The sequence below is a fragment of the Ursus americanus genome, chromosome 32 (genome assembly GCF_024610735.1).
Source record: "Ursus americanus isolate L20-20 chromosome 32, mUrsAme1.1.p, whole genome shotgun sequence".
NCBI lineage: Eukaryota > Metazoa > Chordata > Mammalia > Carnivora > Ursidae > Ursus > Ursus americanus.
Window position 1 is genome coordinate 282,266 of NC_142158.1, and position 22,620 is coordinate 304,885.

General features: G+C 47.8%; 1 pseudogene across 1 annotated transcript; it reads left to right on the top strand.

The window, feature by feature from the left end:
* The first annotated feature begins 3,814 nt into the window (after positions 1-3,814).
* LOC123796445 (ubiquitin D-like) lies at positions 3,815-22,620 on the top strand (annotated as a pseudogene). Its single transcript, XR_015722553.1, has 4 exons — positions 3,815-3,945; positions 13,241-13,388; positions 19,924-20,415; positions 21,665-22,620. The product of XR_015722553.1 is annotated as a ubiquitin D-like (transcript).

The window sequence follows — 22,620 nt, forward strand, 5'->3', positions numbered from 1 at the left end:
GGTATTCATCTTTCTCTGACTTATTTTACTTAACATTATATCCTTTAGGTCTATCCATTTTGTTGCAAATGGCAAGATTTTCTTTTTTTATGGCTGAGTAGTCTTCCATTGTGTGTGTGTGTGTGTGTGTATGTGTGTCTGTATCTCACATCTTTGTCCATTTATCTATTGATGGGCACTTGGGCTGCTTCCATATATTGGCTATTGTAAATAATGCTACTATAAACATAGGGGTGCATATATCTTTTCAAATTAGTGTTTTTCTTTTCTTTGGGTAAATACCCAGTAGTGGAATTACTGGATCATATGGTAATTCCACTTCTAATTTTTTGAGGAACCTCCATATTGTTTTCCATAGTGACTGCAACCAGCTTACATTCCCACCAACTGTGCATGAGTGTTTTTTTCCTCACTATCCCACCACCTCATTATTTCTTGTGTTTTGATTTTAGCCATTCTGACAGATATATAGTGATATCTTATTGTGGTTTTAATTTGCATTCCCTGATGATCAGTAATGTTGAGCGTTTTTTCATGTGTCTGTCTTCTTTGGAAAAATGTTGACTTAGGTCCTCTGCCCATTTTTAAATGGATTATTTGGGTTTTTTGTTTGTGTGTTGAGTTGTATAAATTCTTTGTATTTTGGATATTAACCCCTTATTGGATACATCATTTGCAAATATCTTCTCCCTATCCCTAGATTGCCTTTTTGTTTTGCTGATGGTCTCCTTTCCTGTGCAAAAGCCTTTTACTTTCACGTAGTCCCAATAGTTTAATTTTGCTTTTGTTTCCCTTGCCTCAGGAGACGTATCTAGAAATATGTTGTTATGACTGATGTCAGAGACATTACTGCCTATGCTGTCTTCTAGGAATTTTATGGTTTCAGGTCTCACATTTAGGTCTTTAACACATTCTGAGTTATTGTTCTGTATGGTGTCAGAAAGTGGTCCACTTTCATTGTTTTACATGTAGCTTTGCATGTCCAGTTTTCCCAGCACCATTTGTTGAAGAGAGCTTTTTCCACTGTATATTTTCGATCAATTGACCAGTGTGGACTTATTTCTGGAATCTAATTTGTTCCATTGATTTATGTGTCTATTTTTGGGCTCAAACTGCTTCTCTTTAGAATAATTTTTCCATTCAAAGGTTTGTGTTAATGAGGTATTTACTAGACAAATAGAAAAAACACTAGCAAGAAAAAAGGAGCCTAGAAAAGACATTGTGTCTGATGCTGGAACCATAGTTAGCAGCAGATCGGCCAGAACAGAGGGCCCAGCACTCTCCCCAGGAGCATCACCTGTCCTTAGGGCTTGGTGACCAGAGAGACTCCCAGCATGGTCCACCACGGATGCACTGCAGGCCCACAAAACCCAAGGACTGGGTGGAATGCAGGGCCATCACTGGCACCCCACTCAGTGATAGTTACTGGGCAACCTGGCTGCTGGGGAAGCCTTTGGAACCACAGCCCAGCTTAGACTGGCCCTTTGCACTGGACACAGGCGCTCCACTGCTGTGGGGGGCAGTACTCACAGCTGACCCTGCTCTTGTGCATGATCCCCCACCCCCAATCTCCTTCTGGAGGAAGGCTGAATAGGAGTGGACACTGTCAAGCTGTTGGCCTGTACATGGGTGGGGGCCCAGCCTTTGGGCAGCAATGCCCTTGGAGATGACACTGGGGGTGACACAGAGCTATGGTGGTGCCATGTGGATTTGAAGGAAATGAAGGAGTATCTACAACAAAATGGAGAGAATGGTGAGAATCTGGTGCCTACCTGTGTGTGTCAATTGGACTTTTGTTCAAAACAACACTTCCCAACTTTCTTCTTTTTCATAAAATAAAATTCCTTTGATTGTTGGATTTGCTAAGGGGTTCATCATAGCTTGCTTGTCCTGAATTGCGGTTTTCTGTTATTCCCAAGCTCACTTTTTGCTGGTAAAACATTTGAGTTTTATTTTTAAGGTTAGCATTATTCTGTTGAAGCAGGGGTTTTCCGTTTGTTTTTTGTTTGGATTTTTGGTTGAAAGAATGTTACAAGAGCTTCATGTGTCTTCCTGGAAAGTTCCTTCTCATTGAGAATACCAGTTTAGGCAGCGCGCTGCTGTCCGTCCTTCGGCGCTATGCCCCAAGCACGGCTATTTCACACGCAGTTGTCCTCGACGTCAGGGCAATGGCTGGGGACGTGGTTCCTAGTGCAGGTGTGCGGTCCTTTCCAAGGCCCCACGGAGCCCTGGCAGGGCGTCACAAGTCCTCAGGGTCAGCCCCGGGCTCCGCGTGGAGGACTTCCTGTTCTCCCAGAGCTGCACTCCCACGACCCGGAGCCCCTGGGATGCTCCGGGAAGGGTGGTGGCTGTGGTGCATGGGAGCGTGTTGTTGGACACTGTAAGCGCTGGAGGATCGCCCACAGGTGCCGAACACGATCGTTCCGAGCACTGCGCGAGGGAAGGGAACGCGACCGCACCCACCCAAGTCCGCACCCCGCAACCCCCTCCCCCGCCTCCAGTCCGCACCCCGCAACCCCCAGCCTTCAATCCGCACCCCGCGACCCCCCGCCTCCACTCCACTCCGCGCCCCGCCCCCGGCAGCGGCGCTCCCCCCCACCCCCCGGCCCGGCCCCGAGACTCACTCGGGGAAGCGCCCTGCACAGCCAGCACAAGTACGTCACGGACCCCAAACAAATGCCGCCCCCCGCGTTCCTGCAAGCCGCGCCACAAACCACAGACCCAGACACCGGCCCGCCAGCAGGTGGCCGGCGGACCGCGCCTGGGACCCGGTCGGGTCAGGCCCTGCGGGTGAGAGGGCCGGCCTGGGGGTCCCGAACCCGTCCCCCCGAAGCGCCGTGCTGCCTGGACCCCGCGCTGCCCCTCGTTCCTTCTGTCAATCCTCGGCCCTCACCCCCCAACTCTTTCCCTCAATCTGGAGCCAGATCGATCCTGGGCCTCTCCGTGGACCCTCGGCTGTTCCCGCCGGCACTCCCGGTGTCCGCCAACACTGTCCTTCAGCCCTCCTAGGCCCTCTCGGTGAACACTCCGCGCCTCGCTCGCACTCTGCCGGGTCCATCAATCCTCCGTAATGCACAGATCCTCGCTCGGCCCTCCCCGCCGCGGCTCGGCCCTCCCCGCCGCGGCTCGGCCCTCCCCGCCGCGGCTCGGCCCTCCCCGCCGCGGCTCGGCCCTCCCCGCCGCGGCTCGGCCCTCCCCGCCGCGGCTCGGCCCTCCCCGCCGCGGCTCGGCCCTCCCCGCCGCGGCTCGGCCCTCCCCGCCGCGGCTCGGCCCTCCCCGCCGCGGCTCGGCCCTCCCCGCCGCGGCTCGGCCCTCCCCGCCGCGGCTCGGCCCTCCCCGCCGCGGCTCGGCCCTCCCCGCCGCGGCTCGGCCCTCCCCGCCGCGGCTCGGCCCTCCCCGCCGCGGCTCGGCCCTCCCCGCCGCGGCTCGGCCCTCCCCGCCGCGGCTCGGCCCTCCCCGCCGCGGCTCGGCCCACTCCGTCAATCCTCGGCAGCGCACACGTCCTCCCTCGGCCCTCCCCGCCGCCGCTCGGCTTTCCCCATCATCACTCGGTCCACTCCGTCAATCCTTGGCAGCGCACATGTCCTCCCTCGGCCCTCCCCGCCGCCGCTCGGCTTTCCCCATCATCACTCGGCCCACTCCGCCAATATTCGGCAGCGCACACGTCCTCCCTCGGCCCTCCCCGCCGCCGCTCGGCCCTCCCCGCCGCCGCTCGGCCCACTCCGTCAATCCTCGGCAGCGCACACCTCCTCCCTCGGCCCTCCCCGCCGCCGCTCGGCTTTCCCCATCATCACTCGGCCCACTCCGTCAATCTTCGGCAGCGCACACGTCCTCGTTCGGCTCTCTCCGCCAACTCTCGCTTCTTTCCGACTTGCTGGACTCTTGGCCTAGATCCAGGGATCTATGGCCCCATTACTTGGAGACCGCGGGATCCGGTTGTATATGGTGCGCCTCCGGAAGCCCCAGCATAGTCTCGGGTGTGCGGGTGTGGGGGGCTGGGAGGGAAGGTTAGGGTTCGTAGGGGATCAGGGTCAGGGGTTACGGGCCAGAGTCAGGATCCCGGTTGGAGGCCTCGGGTGACCTGAATGTTACAGTGTGCAGACTAGGACCTGGCTCAGCGTCAAGGGTCAGGTTTGGGGTCAGGATAGGGTGAAGCTGGGATAAGGGCTTAAGGGTTGGGTTTAAGCATAATTGCCCTCTTCCCCTTCCTCCCTGTGCATCGTAGTTCTTCGGGACGGAGGGGACTTGCCCGGGGTCACATTGATCCCACCCCCACCCGGGGTCCCGGGCTCTGACAGCAGAAGAGGTGACAGTCCTCGGGGTCACTGCCCCTTTCCAATCCAAGTCAGCCCGGTGGGAGAGTGGAGGGCGGGGCGGCCTCCCCGGGGTCGGGTGGACACCTGTAGATTTACACAGCGCTGGGCACAGTGACCAGCCGGCCTGCGCGTGCTGCCTTCTTGAGGCTGCCGGGGCTCCCCTGGCACCGGTTGAATCCTTTGTCCCATCCCGGCGGCCAGCTGGGAATGGGGCAGCTGTCCCGTTCAGGTGCTAGGACCAGCCCTTGGCCTCCGACCATCCAGGCAGGCAACTCTGGTCCTCCTGCTCTGGCCAGCCTGGGTCGTGACAACCCCCACGGCCAGGCACTGAGCTGACTGTGCTGCTGGGGAATTTAACAGGTCCATGGGAAGTTTTGGTGCTCCACACCTGTGTGATTGAGGGCGCCTGCTTGCTCACAGCCTCCTAGCCCGCCAAGACAGGTAGTAACCCTCAGAGCCCTGCGTGCGGGCCTGACCAGGGGAGCCATGTGGCACACTGGCGCTGCAATCCCTTTTCCTTCCAGCTGTAACACACCTTTGACAGCCACACTTCTCAAGAACCAGAGATATGGGAGCCACTGTGGCTTCCAGTGGGCAGTTGCTCCTGGAGCCTTCCTGGTCCTGGACAGTCACGTGCACAGCCCGGGCAGGTGGCCTCTGGAGAGGCCCACTGGATTATGTGAATGTAGAATGTTCCGCAAGGGGAGTCACTGGTATTTTGCCTGATTAGACTGGGTTTACAGTTTTTGAGGGAGCAGATCAAAGAAGCTTAACCCTGTAACCTTACTGTTGTTCACCTGGCGGAGGAAGTGCTGTCAGGTTTCACACTGGGAAGTGATTTCCTGTCACGTGTATACTTTGTGTCTTCTTTTAAAATTTAAATTCAATTAGCCAACGTATAGTACATCGATGGTTTTTGGTGTAGTGTTCAGTGATTCATCAGTTGCATATAACGTCCAGTACTTATCAAATCATGTACCCTCCTTAATGCCCATCACCCAATTACACCATCCCCTCACCTGCCTTTCCTAAACCCTCAAGTTTGTTTCCTGGAGTCAAGAGTCTCTCATGGTTTGTCTCCCTTTCTGATTTCTTCCCGTTCAGGTTTCCCTCCCTTCCCCTATGGTCCTCCGTGCTATGAGGTACGTTCCACACATGACTGAAACCAGGAGATAATTGTCTTTCTCTGCTTGACTTATTTCATTTGGAATAATCCCCCCCCAGTCCCGTCCATGTTGATGCAAATGGTGGGTATTCATCCTTTCTGATGGCTGAGTAATATTCCATTGTATATATGGACCACATGTTCTTCATCCTTTCATCTGATGAAGGACATAGCTCCTTCCACAGCTTGGCTATTGTGGACATTGCTGCTATGAACATTGGGGTGCATGTGCCCCTTCTTTCCACTACATCTGTATCTTTGGGGTAAATACCCAGTAGAGCAATTGCTAGGTCATAAGGTGGCTCTATTTTTAATGTCTTGAGGAACCTCCATACTGTTTTCCAGAGTGGCTGCACCAGCTTGCATTCCCACCAACAGTGTACTTGGGTCCCCCTTTCTCCACATCCTCCCCAACATTTGTTGTTTCTTGCCTTACTAATTTTTGCCATTTTACCTGGTGTAAAGTGGTATCTTTTTGTGGTTTTGATTTGTATTTCCCTGATGGCTGGTGATGTGGAGCATTTTTTCATGTGTCTGTTAGCCTTTTGTATGTCTTCTTTGGAGAAGTGTCTCTTCATGTCTTCTTCTCATTTTTTGACTGGGTTATTTGGTTTTTGGGTTTTGAGTTTGAGAAGATCTTTATAGAGTTGGATACCAGCCCTTTATCTATGGTGTCATTTGCAAATATCTTCGCCCATTCCATGAGTTGCCTTAGTTTTGCTGACTGTTTCCTTTGCTTTGCAAAGGATTTTTATCTTGATCAAATCCCAAAAGTTCATATCTACTTTTGTTTCCTTTGCCTTTGGAGACGTGTCTAGCAAGAAGTTGCTGTGGCCGATGTTGAAGAGGTTACTGCCTATATTCTCCTCTAGAATTCTGATGGATTCCTGTCTCACATTGAGGTCTTTCGTCCATTTTGGGCTTATCTTTGTGTATGGTGTAAGAGAATGGTCCAGTTTCATTCTTCTGCACGTGGCTGGCCAATTTTCCTAGCACCATTTATTGAATAGACTGTCTTTTTTTCCATTGGATATTTTTTTCCTGCTTTGTCAAAGATTAGTGGACCATAGAGTTGAGGGTCCATTTCTGGGCTCTCTATTCTGTTCCATTGATCTATGTGTCTGTTTTTGTGCCAATACCATGGTGTTTTGGTGATCACAGATGTGTAATGTAGCATGAAGTCAGGCAACATAATGCCCCCAGCTTTGTTTTTCTTTTTCAACATTCCTTTGGTGATTCGGGGTCTTTTCTGGTTCCATAAAAATTTTAGGATTGTTTGTTCCAGCTCTTTGAAAAATGCCAATAGTATTTTAATAGGGATGGCATTGAAAGTGTGAAAGTGTAGATTGCTCTAAACAGCATAGACATTTTCACAATGTTTATTCTTCTAATTCCGTGAGCATGGAATGTTTTCCCATCTCTTTGTGTCTTCCTCAATTTCTTTCATAAGTGTTCTGTAGTTTCTAGAGTATAGATCCTTTACCTCTTTGGTTAGGTTTATTCCTAGGTATCTTATGGTTTCTGGTGCAATTGTAAATGGGATCAATTCCTTAATCTCTCGTTCTTTAGTCACATTGTTAGTGTATAGAAATGCAACTGATTTCTGTGCACTGATTTTGTATCCTGCCATGTTACTGAATTGCTGTATGAGTTCTAGCCATTTGGGGGCAGAGTCTTTTGGGTTTTCCACATAAAGTATCTTGTCATCTGTGAAGAGAGAGAGTTTGACTTCTTCTCTGCCAATTTCAATGCCTTTTATTTCTTTTTGTTGTCTGATTGCTGAGGCTAGGACTTCTAGTACTATGTTGAACCATAGTGGTGAGAGTGGGCATCCCTGTTGTGTTCCTGAACTTAGGGGAAAGCTCTCAGTGTTTCCCCATTGAGAATGATATTCACTGTGGGTTTTTTAGATGGCTTTTATGATATTGAGGAATGTTCCCTCTATCCCTACACTGTGGGGAGTTTAATCAGGAAAGGGTGCTATATTTTGTCAAATGCTTTTTCTGCATCAATTGAGAGGATCATATGGTTCTTGTCTTTTCTTTTATTTCTTTTATTTTTTTTTTAAAGATTTTATTTATTTATTTGACAGAGATAGAGACAGCCAGCGAGAGAGGGAACACAAGCAGGGGGAGTGGGAGAGGAAGAAGCAGGCTCTCAGCAGAGGAGCCTGATGTGGGGCTTGATCCCATAACGCCGGGATCACGCCCTGAGCCGAAGGCAGACGCTTAACCGCTGTGCCACCCAGGCGCCCCTTGTCTTTTCTTTTATTAATGTGCTCTATCACATTTATTGATTTGTGAATTTTGAACCACCCTTCATGCCAGGAATAAATCCTACCTGGTTGTGATGGATAATCCCTTTAATGTATTGTTGGATCCTATTGGCTAGGATCTTCTTGAGTATTGTGACATCCATGTTCATCAGGGATATTGGTCTGTAATTCTCATTTTTGATGGGGTCTTTGCCTGATTTTAGGATCAGGGTAATTCTGGCCTCACAGAACAAGTTTGGAAGTTGTCCTTCTGTTTCTGTTTTTTGAAACAGCTTTGGTAGAATAGGTATTATTTCTTCTTTAAATGTTTGGTAGAATTCCCCTGGGAAGCCATCTGGCCCTGGACTCTTGTTTTTTGGGAGATTTTTTTTTTTTTAAAGATTTTATTTATTTATTTGACAGAGACAGCCGGCGAGAGAGGGAACACAAGCAGGGGGAGTGGGAGAGGAAGAAGCAGGCTCCTAGTGGAGGAACCTGATGTGGGGCTCGATCCCAGAACGCTGGGATCACGCCCTGAGCCGAAGGCAGACACTTAACGACTGCGCCACCCAGGCGCCCCTTTTGGGAGATTTTTGATTACTGCTTCAATTTTGTTACTGGTTATTGGTCTATTCCAGTCTTGGTAGTTTATAAGTTCCCAGGAAGGCATCCGTTCCTTCCAGGTTGCCTGATTTGTTGATATCATTGCTGGTAATAATTTCCAATGATTGTTTCTATTTCCTTGGTGTTAGTTGTGATCTCTCCCCTTTCATTCATGATTTTATTAATTTGGTCCTTTCTCTTTTCTTTTGAGAAGTCTGGCCAGTGGTTTATCGATCTTATTAATTCTTTCAAAGAACCAGCTTCTAGTTTTGTTGATCTCTTCTACTGTTTTTCTGGTTCCTCTTTCATTGATCTCTGCTCTAATCTTTATTATTTCTCTTCTCTTGCTTGGTTTAGGTTTTATTTGCTGTTCTTTCTCCAGCTCCTTTAGGTGTAAGATTAGCTTGTGCATTTGGGATTTTTCTACTTTACTGTGAGAGACTTGGATGGCTATGTATGTCCCCCTTAGGACAGCCTTTGCAGGATCCCATAAGTTTTGGACCATTGTGTTTTCATTCTCATTAGTTTCCATGAATTGTTTAAGTTCTTCTTTAATTGTTTGGTTGACTCAACCATTCTTTAGCAGGTGCTCTTTAACTTCCAAGTGTTTGAGTTCCTTCCAAATTTTGTCTTGTGGTTGAATTCCAGCTTCATAGCATTGTGGTCTGAAAATATGCAGGGAATAATCTCAGTCTTTTGGTATTGGTTGAGACCTGATTTATGACCCAGTATGTGGTCTATTCTGGAGAAAGTTCCCTGTGTGTTCAAGAAGAATGAGTATTCTGTTGTTTTAGGATGGAATGTTCTGTGTGTATCTACAAAGTCCATCTGGTCCAATGTGTCATTCAAAGCTCTTGTTTCTTTGTTGATCTTCTGCTTAGATGATCTGTCCATTGCTGTGAGTGGAGTTTTGAGGTCCCCTTCTGTGAATGTATTATTTTCGAAATGATTCTTAATTTTGGTTGGCAGTTGGCTTGTGTACTTGGCTACTCCTGTGTTGGGGACATAGATATTTACAATTGTTAGATTTTCTTTTTTTTTTTTTTTTAAGATTTTATTTATTTATTCGACAGAGATAGAGACAGCCAGCGAGAGAGGGAACACAAGCAGCGGGAGTGGGAGAGGAAGAAGCAGGCTCATAGTGGAGGAGCCTGACGTGGGGCTCGATCCCAGATCACCAGGATCACACCCTGAGCCGAAGGCAGACACTTAACCGCTGTGCCACCCAGGCGCCCCATACAATTGTTAGATTTTCTTGTTGGATAGACCCTTTAAGTATGATATAGTATCCCTCTACATTTCTTACTACGGTCTTTGGTTTAAAATCTAATTTGTCTGATATGGGAATTGCTTCCCCACTTTCTTTTGAGATCCGTTGGCATGCTAGATGGTTCTCTATCCCCTCACTTTCAATCTGGAGGTGTCTTTAGGTTCAAAATGAGTCTCTTGTAGACAGCATATGGATGAGTCCTGTCGTTTTAGCCAATCTGCAACCCTGTGCCATTTCATGGGAGCATTTAGGCCATTCATGTTGAGGGTAACTATTGAAAGATATGAATTTAGTGCCATCATATTGCCTATAAAGTCCCTGTTTCTATAGATTGTCTCTGTAAATTTCTGGTCTATGTTACTCTTGGGTTCTTTCTTCTTTTATAGAATCCCCCTTAAAATTTTTTTGCGGGGCTGGCTTGGTGGTCCCATATTCTTTCAGTTTCTGCTTGTCCTGGATGCTCTTTGTCTCTCTGTCCATTCTGAATGACAGCCTTGCTGGATAAAGTATTCTTGGGTGGAAGTTTTTCTTATTTAGTGTCCTGAATATGTCTTGCCTGCCCTTTCTGGCTTGCCAGGTCTCTGTGGACAGGTCTGATGTTATTCTGTTGTTCCTCCCTCTGTATGTAAGAAATCTCTTCCCCCTACCTGCTCTCAGGATAGCTTCTTTAGTTCTAAGATTTGCAAGTTTTACTGTTCTGTGCCAGGATGTTGGTCTACTTTTATTGATCTTGGGAGGGGTCTTCTCTGCCTCTTGGATATGAATGCTTATTTCCTTCTCAAAATTAGGGAAGTTCTCAGCTGTGGTTTGCTCAAATATACCTTCTAGTCCTCTCTCTGTCCACCCCCTCAGGGATCCCATTAATTCTGACATGGGAACATTTCATGGTGTCACTGATCTCTCTGAGTCTGACTTCATGGGCTTCTAGCTGTTTGTCCCTATCCTCTTTGGCGTCCTTCCTTTCTATCAGCTTATCTTCTAGCTCACTAATTCATTCTTCTGCAGCTTTTACCCTGGCTGTTAGAGTATGCAGTTTAGACTGCAACTCATTCATAGCATTTTTACGTTTGGGCTGATTAGATCTCATTTCTGTGCTCAGAGATTCTATATCGTCACTAATGGTTTTCTCAGGCTTAGCGATTGACTTCATAATTGCTACCCTGAAGTCTGTCTCTGACATCTTGCTTATATCCATATCCATTAGGTGTGTGGGAGAGGCCATTGTCTCTGGTTCTTTTCTTTGTTGGGAGTTCCTCCTCCTAGTCATTCTGTTAAGGGATGGTTGAGGGAATGTACAGAGTTCAAAATATCAACCGCAACCCAAGCAAGAGGCACTGTAGGAAAATTCAGAGCTGTTGGAAACCACCACCGAAAAGACAAAGCCAAAATGAAACACAGGATAAAATTTATAAAATTTAAAAAATTTAGAAAAAATTAAAAATTTAAATAAAGAGGAGGGTGAGGGGAGGGGACTATAATCTCTCAGTGTGGACAAAGTAGGGTGTTTCAGTTCTTGCGTGTATTTTGTTCTGTTTTTTAGATACCCTACTTCCCAAATTTATGGGGAAGATAAAACTGGTGTATATATAAAGGTAATATTGAGTAGGGAAAAAAGGACTACATTGACGCCTATATCTATAAAAAAATTTAGGTGTGAAGAAGTACAAGTTAAAAGTTACTATGAAATATGATATATTAAACATCTAGTTGAAATGCGAAAAAGGAAAATGAGAAAACAGAAGAAGCATAAGAGAAAATAAAAAGAAAAGAGTTGTGTCTGAAAAATAAACACGCCGTGAGGCAACAACTGGAGCTCAATATACTCTTGTCCCCAGTGTTGGGATTTTACAGTTTTATGGGGACCATACGCTGTCCTCCTCTTGTTCTCCAGCCTGTCGTCTGGGGAGGGGCCTTGCCGCACTGTTTCTCAGGCAACCGCCCCCGGCAGAGTTGCCCGCCCTCCTGTCGGGGACTGGGCTCCGTGTAAACCGATTTTTGAGTTTCTGTTCTCTGGCGACTTCCCGCGCCTCTTCCGAGGGTCAGAGCAAAAATGGCCGCACCCAAACCTGTGTCCCAGAGCAGCGAAATTGCGGTCTGTTCTCTTCACTAAACCCTCCAGGAAAAGCAGTCTCCGTTTCTGTAGGAGGCGTTGCAAACCGCAGGCTCCCGCAGTGCGCCCGCAGCGACTCGCAGAGCTGCGCCCTGGACCGGGGTGTGTCCCTGCCCTTCGCGCTCCGCAAACCGGTTGTCCTGGCCTCGGGCCCAAGCACCTGCCGCGCCCGGATCCTGCCCGCGGCGGCTCTAAAGCCCTTTCGCAGCGCGGCCGCTGTCCAGCTCTTGCCACCTGGGAGCAGGACGCTTTAGGGTCCAGTGTTACATCCCATTCCCAGAGCCAGCGATGGCGGCTCCCTCCCCTTCTGTTGATCTTCTGTGTATCTTCGGGGTCGGATTCACCGCTCCACCCTTCCTACCCTGCGGCAGGCTGTGCGTTTCTGCTGGAGGTCCAGACACACATTCGTGCATCTCAGGCGGGGTTCCTGGGTGTTCAGGCAGTTTGGTAAACATCCAGCTAATTGAGGGGACTGGTTGAAACAGGGTCCCCTACTCCTCTGCCGTCTTGCCCCCGTGAATGTTTTCTTGTCAAATACTGTGAGGATAGAGGATGAGAAGCAGTTTGCATCCCCATGGTGTGTGCATAGCTATGTTTACGTTACTATATCATGACGCCGGCATCATAGTACGGTCTAGAGGGACGTGGACAGCATGTGCTGGTACTGCAGGCAGAGAAGTGTGGTTTGTCCAGTTTGCTGATTTCTGTAGTGTGAATATTTCTACCACACCTAATTTTAAGCTGCCAGTGTGACTCTACTGAAAGTGCAGATTCGGAGAGCTTAACTCGGTAACACAGCCCCATGCCGTATATTATAGTATTTTTTTTTTAATCCTACAGACACAATAGATGTCAAAAAGCATAGATCAGCATAAAATATAGCTCTTCCCATAAGCAGACTGGGGTGATCTCTGAAAATGGTTCACATGACCTAGAAAGCCATACAAAATCACGCAAATCAAGAGGTTCGAATCTTTGTGTTCACTTGAAGAACACACCTGAAGCTGCCCAGGCCATCAGGAATATGCATATCAGGAAAGCCGCCGAGCATCTGAAGGGTGTCACTTTGCATAAGCAGCGTGCGCCACTCCTGGCCGCGATGGTGGAGGTGGGTGGTGTGCCCAGGCCACACAGTGGGGCTGGACACACGGCCAGTGGCCCCAAAAGAGCACTGAATTTTGCTGCACATGCTTAAAGGTGCAGAGAGTAATGCTGAGCTTAAGGGTTTAAATGCAGACTCTCTGGTCATTGAGCACATCCAGGTGAACAAAGCCCCCAAGATATGACCCAGAACTACCACGTTTATGGTTGGATTCACCCACACGTGAGCTCTCCCCGCCACATCGAGGTGGGAGAGAAACCCTGTGAAGATTCAAGGCCCTCCACATCCCTAAAGTTTTTAGGCGGCCAGTGGTGTGGAACATGCCAGGTCTCCCACTAAAGTAAAGGACAGATTATTCCCCGCCATGTTTAATGCAGTTAATGGTAATACCACTAATGCCTGGCCATCGTCCTTCTATAGGCAACACGTTTACATTCATGAGACGATTTCCAGTGACTGACTGGAGCCCAGAGCAGAACAGGGCTCTGGTAGCTCCACCACACCCAACAGAGCCTCAGGCTGGAGAGATCGCCACGGTGGGAGAAGATTCAGAGTGCTGTTCCTGCTGGTAAGCCCCCAAAGGAGAGTCACAGCACAAACCCCTGGTTTCCAGATCAAGCCATGCTATCTACTGCAAAAGACGGTATCCTATTAGGGGACAGCTCCTGGCATTGCTACTGGGCTTTAGTAGAGACAGGGCTCCTGACATGGGACCTCAAATGTCCATGGGGTTGTCGGGAACTGCCCATCATGAGCTGGGTTCTATCAGACCAATCAAGGGATAAGGTCAGGAGTTACAGCTTTAATTACTGTAAGACAGAAATACTATGTTCCAGATCAAGAAGGAGCAGAGCCGAGTGCTGCGCAAGGCTATGAGCAGGTGGTTCAGATCTCTACGCCACCCACATCCGTGCTTCTGCCTCTCCCTTTACTCACACCAGCGGCTGCACTGGGGGTGTTCCACGTTATCTACTGCTGCATAACCAGTTGTCCCCAAAATTGGTGATTTAAGCCAACAGCTATTTAATGGTATCTCATAATGTTGTGAACCAGACACAGGGAAAGTTTGGCTGGTGTTTCTTTGTTCCACATAGCATCACCTGAGATCACGTGGAAGGGTTCAGCCAGTCAATGGACTGCTCCAGAGAGTCAAAGACAGCTTTACTCATGCTCAGCATCTTGGTTTGTTCAACCATAGCTTCGGTTCTTCTTTCTTCTGGATTTCTTTCCATCTACCTGTTCTCTTAGGACCTCTCCACATGGTCCCTCAGACATAGTAGTCAAACTTTTTTTTTTTAAAGATTTTATTTATTTATTTATTTGACAGAGAGAGACAGCCAGCGAGAGAGAGAACACAAGCAGGGGGAGGGGGAGAGGAAGAAGCAGGCTCCCAGCAGAGGAGCCTGATGCGGGGCTCGATCCCAGAACGCCAGGATCACACCCTGAGCCGAAGGCAGACGCTTAACGACTGCGCTACCCAGGCGCCCCCTGACAAGCTGATCTTAAATCTTATATGGGAATACAAAAGAATGAAAACAGCCAAAAGAGATTTGTGTAAAAAAAAAAAAAAGATGGAGAAATTATACACTCTGATTTCAAAACTTATTATAAAGCTTGAGGATTAAAGACTGTGTACTAATGACATAAGAATAGACATAGAGATCAATGGAACATAATGAAAAATCCAGAAATAAAGACTTATATTTGTAAGTATTTCCAAATTGTCCTTTGAGAGTGGATGAATATTTTCCCAATCATCAATAAAGGAAAAGTCGCAGTAGGTTTTTGACTGAGTTTGGCTTACGTTTCTGAAGCAATATTCTGGATGTCAAGGCAGTTTTCACAAACGCTTTCCTGGGCACCATTAAAGAGACGGGAGCAAGGCCTCTTCTCCAGGAAGGCTTCAGCAGGGCAGCAACCAGCCCAGGACTGCCCATCAGTGACGAAGACACCCTGGGAGCTTTGTGCATATCTGAGACATTGGTTTTATGACCTGGTGAGATCTGCACGACCTTTTACCTTGGCTGGTTTCCTGAATTTGTCGAAGGGCAGATGGAAAGAGATCTTCCAGCCTCTGAAAACATTTATTGTGACACAGAGGGAAACAATGTCAGATCGATAGTATGCTAGGAAGCAGGGAGGAGGTCAGGTCCCGGGGAGAAATCCTAGCTGTGACTCTGCAAAGGGGCACAGGGGACAGCCCTTGCCCCTCCCTTGGCATGGAAGGGAACTGCACAGAGGAAGGGAGGAGGGAAAAGAGAGAGGTCAATGTGTAGGTTTGTTATTTGGATTCCTTGAAAGGACAGTGTTTCTCAGAATCCAGATCCTGTCTGGGTAGGGAATCCCCTGAAATAGTTATTCCTGGGACAATCCCAAGCTGGCCCTTGAAGTAGTTCTGTGCTAGAAATCCCCTGTGGGGGAGGTGAGTGTGACAGTGGCACCTTTAACCCTCCCAGTCCTGGGAGGGTGCCATACTCCCCCAGGCTCTGCCTGCTGCGCTCACAGGCTCTTTGCCGGCAGCTGCCCTGTGGTCTAAGCAGGGCCCCCACCCAGGGATGCTCTGACCTACATATGGACCCAGAACTCTCCTTGCTCTTTCCTCACAAGGCTCCTTGCAGGCTCTGCTTTCCTTTGTCTGTCTCTACGCCTTCCCTGGTGCGTACCCTTCCTGTAATGAAAGGCGTGCATGCCGTGCCCTCCCGCTTTCCTTTCCCTGGGAGGCCATTAGGACAGCAGTAGAGATTTGCATGTGAAGACTTGCTCACCAGCTACTATGAATGTACTGTGGGTGAGTTCACTGCTTGCTTATCAGGGGGATACTAATATTTGCCTCATTAGAAGGCGAGAACAGTTAACCAGGTGCCTTTTACTAATATCTTGTGCACTTCCTGAAATATGATAAGTGCTCGTTAAATGTCATTTTCCATTTTTTGTTATTCACTCACTTACTCATTTTTTTAAAGTTCATTCATGCGTTTGATAAATGTTAAGTGTTTACTATACCAGACAGCATGCCCGGGAAGTGCTGGAGCTCCAAGTTAATCAAGACACAATCGTGACCCCCCAGATCTCCGCTGTTTCATGGGGGTGAACACACAAATACGCAGATACATTTCCTGGTGGAGAAACTTGTTCTGAGGGGCTTGTGGAAGGGGAATGATTGAACAGAGGATGGGCACCTGACCCAGACTAGGACAGGAGTTAGGGAAGGCTTCCTGGAGGAGGCATAGCTTACATCTTGTATCTGTATAAATCCCTGACACTGTGGGTAGAGCTGGAAGGATACGCATGTTCTCTGACCTGGTGGCAGAGAGCTGTATGTCCAGGCACATGCAGGGGACTCGGAACCATGCACAGAACCTGCTAGCCTTGCAGCTCTGCAGCTCGGGTCTGGGCTGTGGGCACAGCTCTGACAGACACCATTCCTGAGAAAGGCGGTTCCTGGGCTCTCTGTGCAGGAGCTTCTCTCGAGGTTCCCTGCTCCCCTGAGAAAGGAGACCTCTGCCCCAAGATGGTGTAGGCTGCCCAGGCAGGAGAGGCAAAAAGGGGAAGGATGAGAGGAATGATTTAATGCTAAGCAGCTGCCTCCTCTCTGCTTCTCTTTCCAGAAATGAGGCAAAGGGCTAAGAAGGTAATGGGCGCAGAAGATATGTGGACGTGAGGAGCCTGCGCTTGTAAGGCTTTCCCCTCTCTTCTTCCTGCTGCGGGCTTGCTCCGTGCCACCTTCCACCTGATCTGACCCTTTCCGCTGGGTTACTGGTGATGTTTCAGATTCTGCAGATCCTATTGGACGCTCGATGCAGGGCGGTGGCTACAGATCCAAGATCACAATCTTGGTTTCCGCACACAGGGGATGATAGGAACCCGGAGAGGCACCTGCAGGGAGACTGGCAGGGCCCACTGTTTCCTGTCTGTTCCATCAGGCTCTCTTCCCCCTTCATACCCATCCTATCTGTTTGAAACGTATGTCTACCCCACAAAACACATTACTAATTTTCCAAGTTCATGGCTATAAAATAAGAGCTTCAAATAGGAGAAGCTGACTTATGTTGAGTTTTTTGAAATACTCGCTTCATTCTTGGATCCCATTACTCTCCATAGGCACTTCTATGAGCCCAGGTTCTCCAGGATGGAAAGTCCTGCAGTGAAATGGGTGCATTTGACACCTGTCAGTGCTGAAGGTACAGTAAATGGCTGCTAAGAACACAGCAAAAAAAGATGATAATGACATTTTTGTGGGATTATTACTTTTGAAAAAATTGGAAGTACCTTTCATAAAGGCTTTTTTGGGAATGTGTTTTGTGGCACAGTCCTGATGGTTTGGGAGAGGGCAGTGATTCACTGGAATGTTAGGGGGATCAGAGTAGTGAAGTAAACTCGCTGAGGGCACATGGCCTGTGCCCTCCCTTTTTGTCCCCATCCAAACCTCCAGAGCTAGGGAGGAAGCAGCAGTGTGGGTGTGTGTGAGGTCACAGAGCACAGGGATTAGGGAGTGTCCAGCAGTAAAGGTGGGGAAACAGAGTCACGGTGGTGTGAAAGCCGATGTGTGCTGTTCTGCTATGTGCAAGGTGGGCTCAGCACTTGATTGGTGGGCTAGGATTGTTCTAAGAACTATATTTGGTTTGCAGTTTCCAGGACAGGATAGGAAGAGTGCCAAGAGCTCAAGACAGGAAAGTAAGGTCCTTCGTAAAGAACATTTTATAAACTGTTTCTGAATTCTCTCCAATTGTCTCATGACAACGCAAAAGACTCCACCCCAAAATTGCTAGAACTCATACAGCAATTTAGCAACGTGGCAGGACACAGAATCAATGCACAGAAATCAGTTGCATTTTTACACATTAGCAATATGACTGAAGAGAGAGAAATTAAGGAATTGATTCCACTTACAATTGCACCAAAAACCATAAGATTACTAGGAATAAACCCAACCAAAGAGGTAAGATATCTGTACTCTAGAAACTACAGAACACTTATGAAAGAAATGAAGAAGACACAAAGAAATGGAAAAGCATTCCATGTTCATGGTTGGAAGAATAAATATTGTTAAAATGTCTAGTCTACCCAGAATAATCTACAGATTCAATGCGATCCCTATCAAAATATCATTGACATTTTTCACAGAGCTGGATTAAATAAACCTAAAATTTGTACGGAAACAGAAAAGACCCCGAATAGTCAGGGGAATGCTGAAAAAGAAAACCAAAGCTGGGAGCATCACAATGCCTGACTTCGAGGTATATTACAAAGCTGTGATCTTCTTCTTTTTCTTCTTCTTCTTCTTCTTCTTGTTTTTAATTTATTTATTTGACACAGAGAGAGACAGCCAGCAAGAGAGGGAACACAGGCAGGGGGAGTGGGAGAGGAAGAAGCAGGCTCCCAGCAGAGGAGCCTGATGTGGGGCTCGATCCCAGGACTCTGGGATCACTCCCTGAGCTGAAGGCAGACACTTAACGTCTGAGCCACCCAGGTGCCCCAAAGCTGTGATCATCAAGACAGCAGGGTACTGGCACAAAAATGACACATAGATCAATGGAACAGAATAGAGAGCCCGGAAATGGACCCTCAACTCTATGCTCAACTGATCTTCAACAAATCAGGATAGAATATCCAATGGAAAAAAGACAGTCTCTTCAATAAATGGTGCTGGGAAAATTGGCCAGCCACATGCAGAAGAATGAAACTGGACCATTCTCTTACACCATACACAAAGATAAACTCAAAATGGATGAAAGACCTCAGTGTGAGACAGGAATCTATCAAAAGCCTAGAGGAGAACATAGGCTGTAACCTCTCTGACCTCAGCTAACAGCAACTTCTTGCAAGACACGTCTCTAAATGCAAGGGACAAAAGCAAAAATGAACTATTGGGACTTCATCAAGACAAAAAGCTTCTGCACAGCAAAGGAAACAGTCAACAAAACTAAAAGGCAACCTACAGAATGGGAGAAGATATTTGCAAATGACATATCAGATAATGGGCTAGTATCCAAGATCTATAGATAACTTCTCAAAGTCAACACCCAAAACCCAAACAATCAAGTTAAGAAATGAGCCGAAAACATGAACAGACACTTCTTCAAAGAAGACATACAAATGGCCAACAGACACATGAAAAAATGCTTCACATCACTAGTCATCAGGGAAATGCAAACAAAACCACAATAAAATACCATCTTACACCTGTTAGAATTGCTAGAATTAACAAGACAGGGAGCAACAAATGTTGGTGCAGGTGTGGGGAGAGGGGAACCCTCTTACACTGTTGGTGGGAATGCAAGCTGGTGCAGCCACTCTGGAAAACACATGGTGGTTCCTCAAGACATTAAAAATAGAGCCACCTTATGACCTAGCAATTGCTCTACTGGGTATTTACCCCAATGATACAGATGTAGTGATCTGAAGGGGCACCTGCACCCCAATATTCATAGCAGCAATGTCCACAGTAGACAAACTGTGGAAGGAGCCAAGATGTCCTTCAAGAGATGAATGGATAAAGAAGATGTGATTCATATATACAATGGAATATTACTCAGCCATCAGAAAGTATAAATACCTACCATTTATCTCGATGTGGATGGAAGTGGAGGGTATTACGCTGAGTGAAATATGTCAATTGGAGAAAGACAATTACATGATCTCACTGATATGTGGAATTTAAGAAACAAACAGAGGATCATAGGGGAAGAGAGGGAAAAAAATAAGATAAAATCAGAGAGGAGACAAAAGAGAATCTTGCCTACAGGAAACAAACTGAGGGCTGCTGGAGGGGAGGTGGGTGGGGGATGGGGTAATTGGGTGATGGGTACAAAGGAGGGCATGTCATGTAATGAGCACAGGTTGTTATAAACACCGAATGAATCACTAAACACTACATCTGAAACTAATGATGCGATATATGTCAGCGAACTGAATTTAAATTAAAAAATAAAACTGGAAAAAATGAGAAGACCTTGCAGTTACAGTGTAAATAAGTCAAAAAAAACCAAAAAGCAAAAAAACCCAAAAAAACCCCAGAAAACAAACATGTAAGGAGGTGAACAGACTTGCACAAGTTAGGTAGCAAGTGACATCCCAGGACTGGAACTCCCATCTCCTCTCAGAGCAGGCTGTGTATCCTGTGTGATCTCGACGCGTGCCTCCCACTCTGCCCGGCTGGTGTGAACAGGCTGCTCACGGTCGCATCACTCCTCATGGACTCCTACATGCTCTCCTGGACCCCCTTGCTCTCAGGAAGGCCCCTGAGTGATGGCACGTGATGGGTTCCCGAAAGCAGCAGGGGAGGACTGGGAGTGGTGGGTGGCTAACCGGGGAAGCTCTCCACAGAGAAGCACCGTCCTACGTTTGGAAGAGGAGGGTGGATGGAATGCATGAGAGGAATGTGATCAGAGAGTGCTTTTTGTTTATTGACTCTGCCGTAGCGAAAGTGAGAGAAAATCATGACATCATGGGCGAACAAAGGGCGCAGGCAGAGTGGTTCAGGCAGGGGATTTCCAGCTCAGCTTGTACATAAGCTCGACGCCAGTCCTTTCCCTCTGCCTCCTGTGTCGGCTCCGGTGATTGCAGACATGGCATCCAGTGCTTCCTGCCTCCATGTAAGCTGGGGCTTGAACGTGGGGATGGGGAGAGGGAAAGCACTTCCAAGGCATGGGGAGAGATCTCAGGAGTCCGAGAGGGACAGAGCTCGGGGACGTGGGGGCAGAATGACTGGAAAGACATCCTGCAGGGGATGACACAGGCTCTGGACCCACAGAAGCTGAAGGAAGTTTCTGGGAATAGATGCAGCTTGTTTGGCTCCTGAATGCTGTTGTGTGTCAGACCTGACCGGCCACTGTTAGGGAAGGATGGTGGGAAGTGGGAGTGGGCTTTGTGCTCACAGGGCTGGATTTGAAACTATGGAAATATTGTCTGGAGCCCATTTTCCTTCTTCTGATTAGGGGTCCCGGGGCTCTTCAACTTCCTCTCCTCCCAAAACTCATTTACTCTAAGCTGTTAATGACCTGGTACATGAGCCTATAGAGAGTAGGTGCTCTACGTGGGCTGGCATCAGGCTGGTGCTCAGCACAGAGGGGCTTCGGTCCAGTGAGGAAATGTCTGTGACGTCCAGACTGGGAAGATGGGTTTGAATGGAGCAGGAGGGAGGTCCTGCCAGGCTTTCCAGTGACAGCACAGAGGTGAGCCTGCCCACCTTCAGACTATGGAAGGAAGACTTAGATCTGTGCCTACCTTCTGTGAGTGAGGCCCTGATCTAGCCACAGGAGGAGATCGTGTTCTGCAATAGGTAGATATACAAACACAGGAAGTCCAGGGGAACAAGTCACACCGACCACAGTGTCACTGAAATGTGTGAGTTCTTACAAGGCGATGGGACATTGAGAAGGAAACCAGGAGTACAGAGAACATGTGTCTTGGCCAGGGTTTCCATCTACAGTAGTCATGGAGGGCAGTGCGTGAGTGTCCCATGAGGCTGACAAGTCTTGATAATTCTCTTTGGGAGTGGATTTTAGCGTCCAGTATATAACGTTGGATGCTTTGTAACTGTATTTCGTTTCTGACATTTGGCAAACTTCATCTGGATATTTGCCTGCCGGCAAATAATGTGGGAAATCACTAAGGACATTGGGATGAATGAGAGGTATGGTTTTAAGGGAATAAGACTGATTTTCCTGTGTTAAAAGCTTGAAATTCCCAAAGAGAAGTTCCAAGAAAGGGAGGGACACAGCTTGTTGTAAAGGAGCTGGAGGACCAGGCAGGCAGGAGGGCGGGGCCGGGAAGGAGGGGACATGGTGTAAAAGATGGCAGGCAGGCACCTTGATTCAAGCTCTCTTGGTCTTCATTGTCCAGGTGAAAGTCTATTCTGAGGAGGGGACAGCAATGACCTTCACTGCTAACTTGGAGGACAGAGTGAAGAAGATCAGTGAACATGTCCGGGCTAAGACCAAGATTCCCGTGCAGGACCAGGTCCTTTTGCTGGGCTCCAAGACCCTAAAGCCCCAGAGGAAGCTGTCATCTTACGGCATTGACAAGCAGACGACCATCCACCTCACTCTGAAGGTGGTGGAGCCCAGTGACGAGGAGCTGCCCTTGTAACTTCTGGTGGAGTTACGCAATGAGGGGCAGAGGCAACTCCTTCAGGTGTGAAGGTCCAGCTCAGTGGCCCAGGTGAAACAGAGACCAAGACCGCTATCATGCCTGAGAAACAGACTGTGACTTGCAATGGCAAGAGGCTGGAAGATGGGAAGACCATGGCAGACTATGGCATCAGAGGGGGCAATTTACTCTTCCTGACAGCCCACTGCGTTGGGGGCTGAGCCCTCCAGGGATGGGTGAGATCAGGAGCAAAAGTGCTTACTGTTGGCTCTTACTCCACCCACATGCCTTGATGATTTCCCAAATTAACGAGAAAGATAAACACAAAAGGTTAAGGGTGAAGTAGGGAGGAAGACTGCAGAAAACTTTCTAACTCCATGATTTTTGGGTCTAACGTAATTGATTAGTGGCTGGATTGTGCATATTACTGAAAACAGAAAATAACATTTTAAGGCACAGTAGAGATAGCCTCAAGGCCAGCTTGCAATGAATTCCTTTCCTGGTTCCTTCTGATTTTTACAAAAATTCCTATTTCCTCTTCTGTTCAACAAGTTAGTTTTACACCGCGATCCATGTTCCCCTCATTTTTGTGTTTCCACCATTATATTTCATCTGTAATATCACTCAAAATGTTGAATCAAATGGAATTTCTGCTTATAGAGAACAGAGAAATGATTTATATTGAAGTGAAGTAATTCTTCTGATATGAT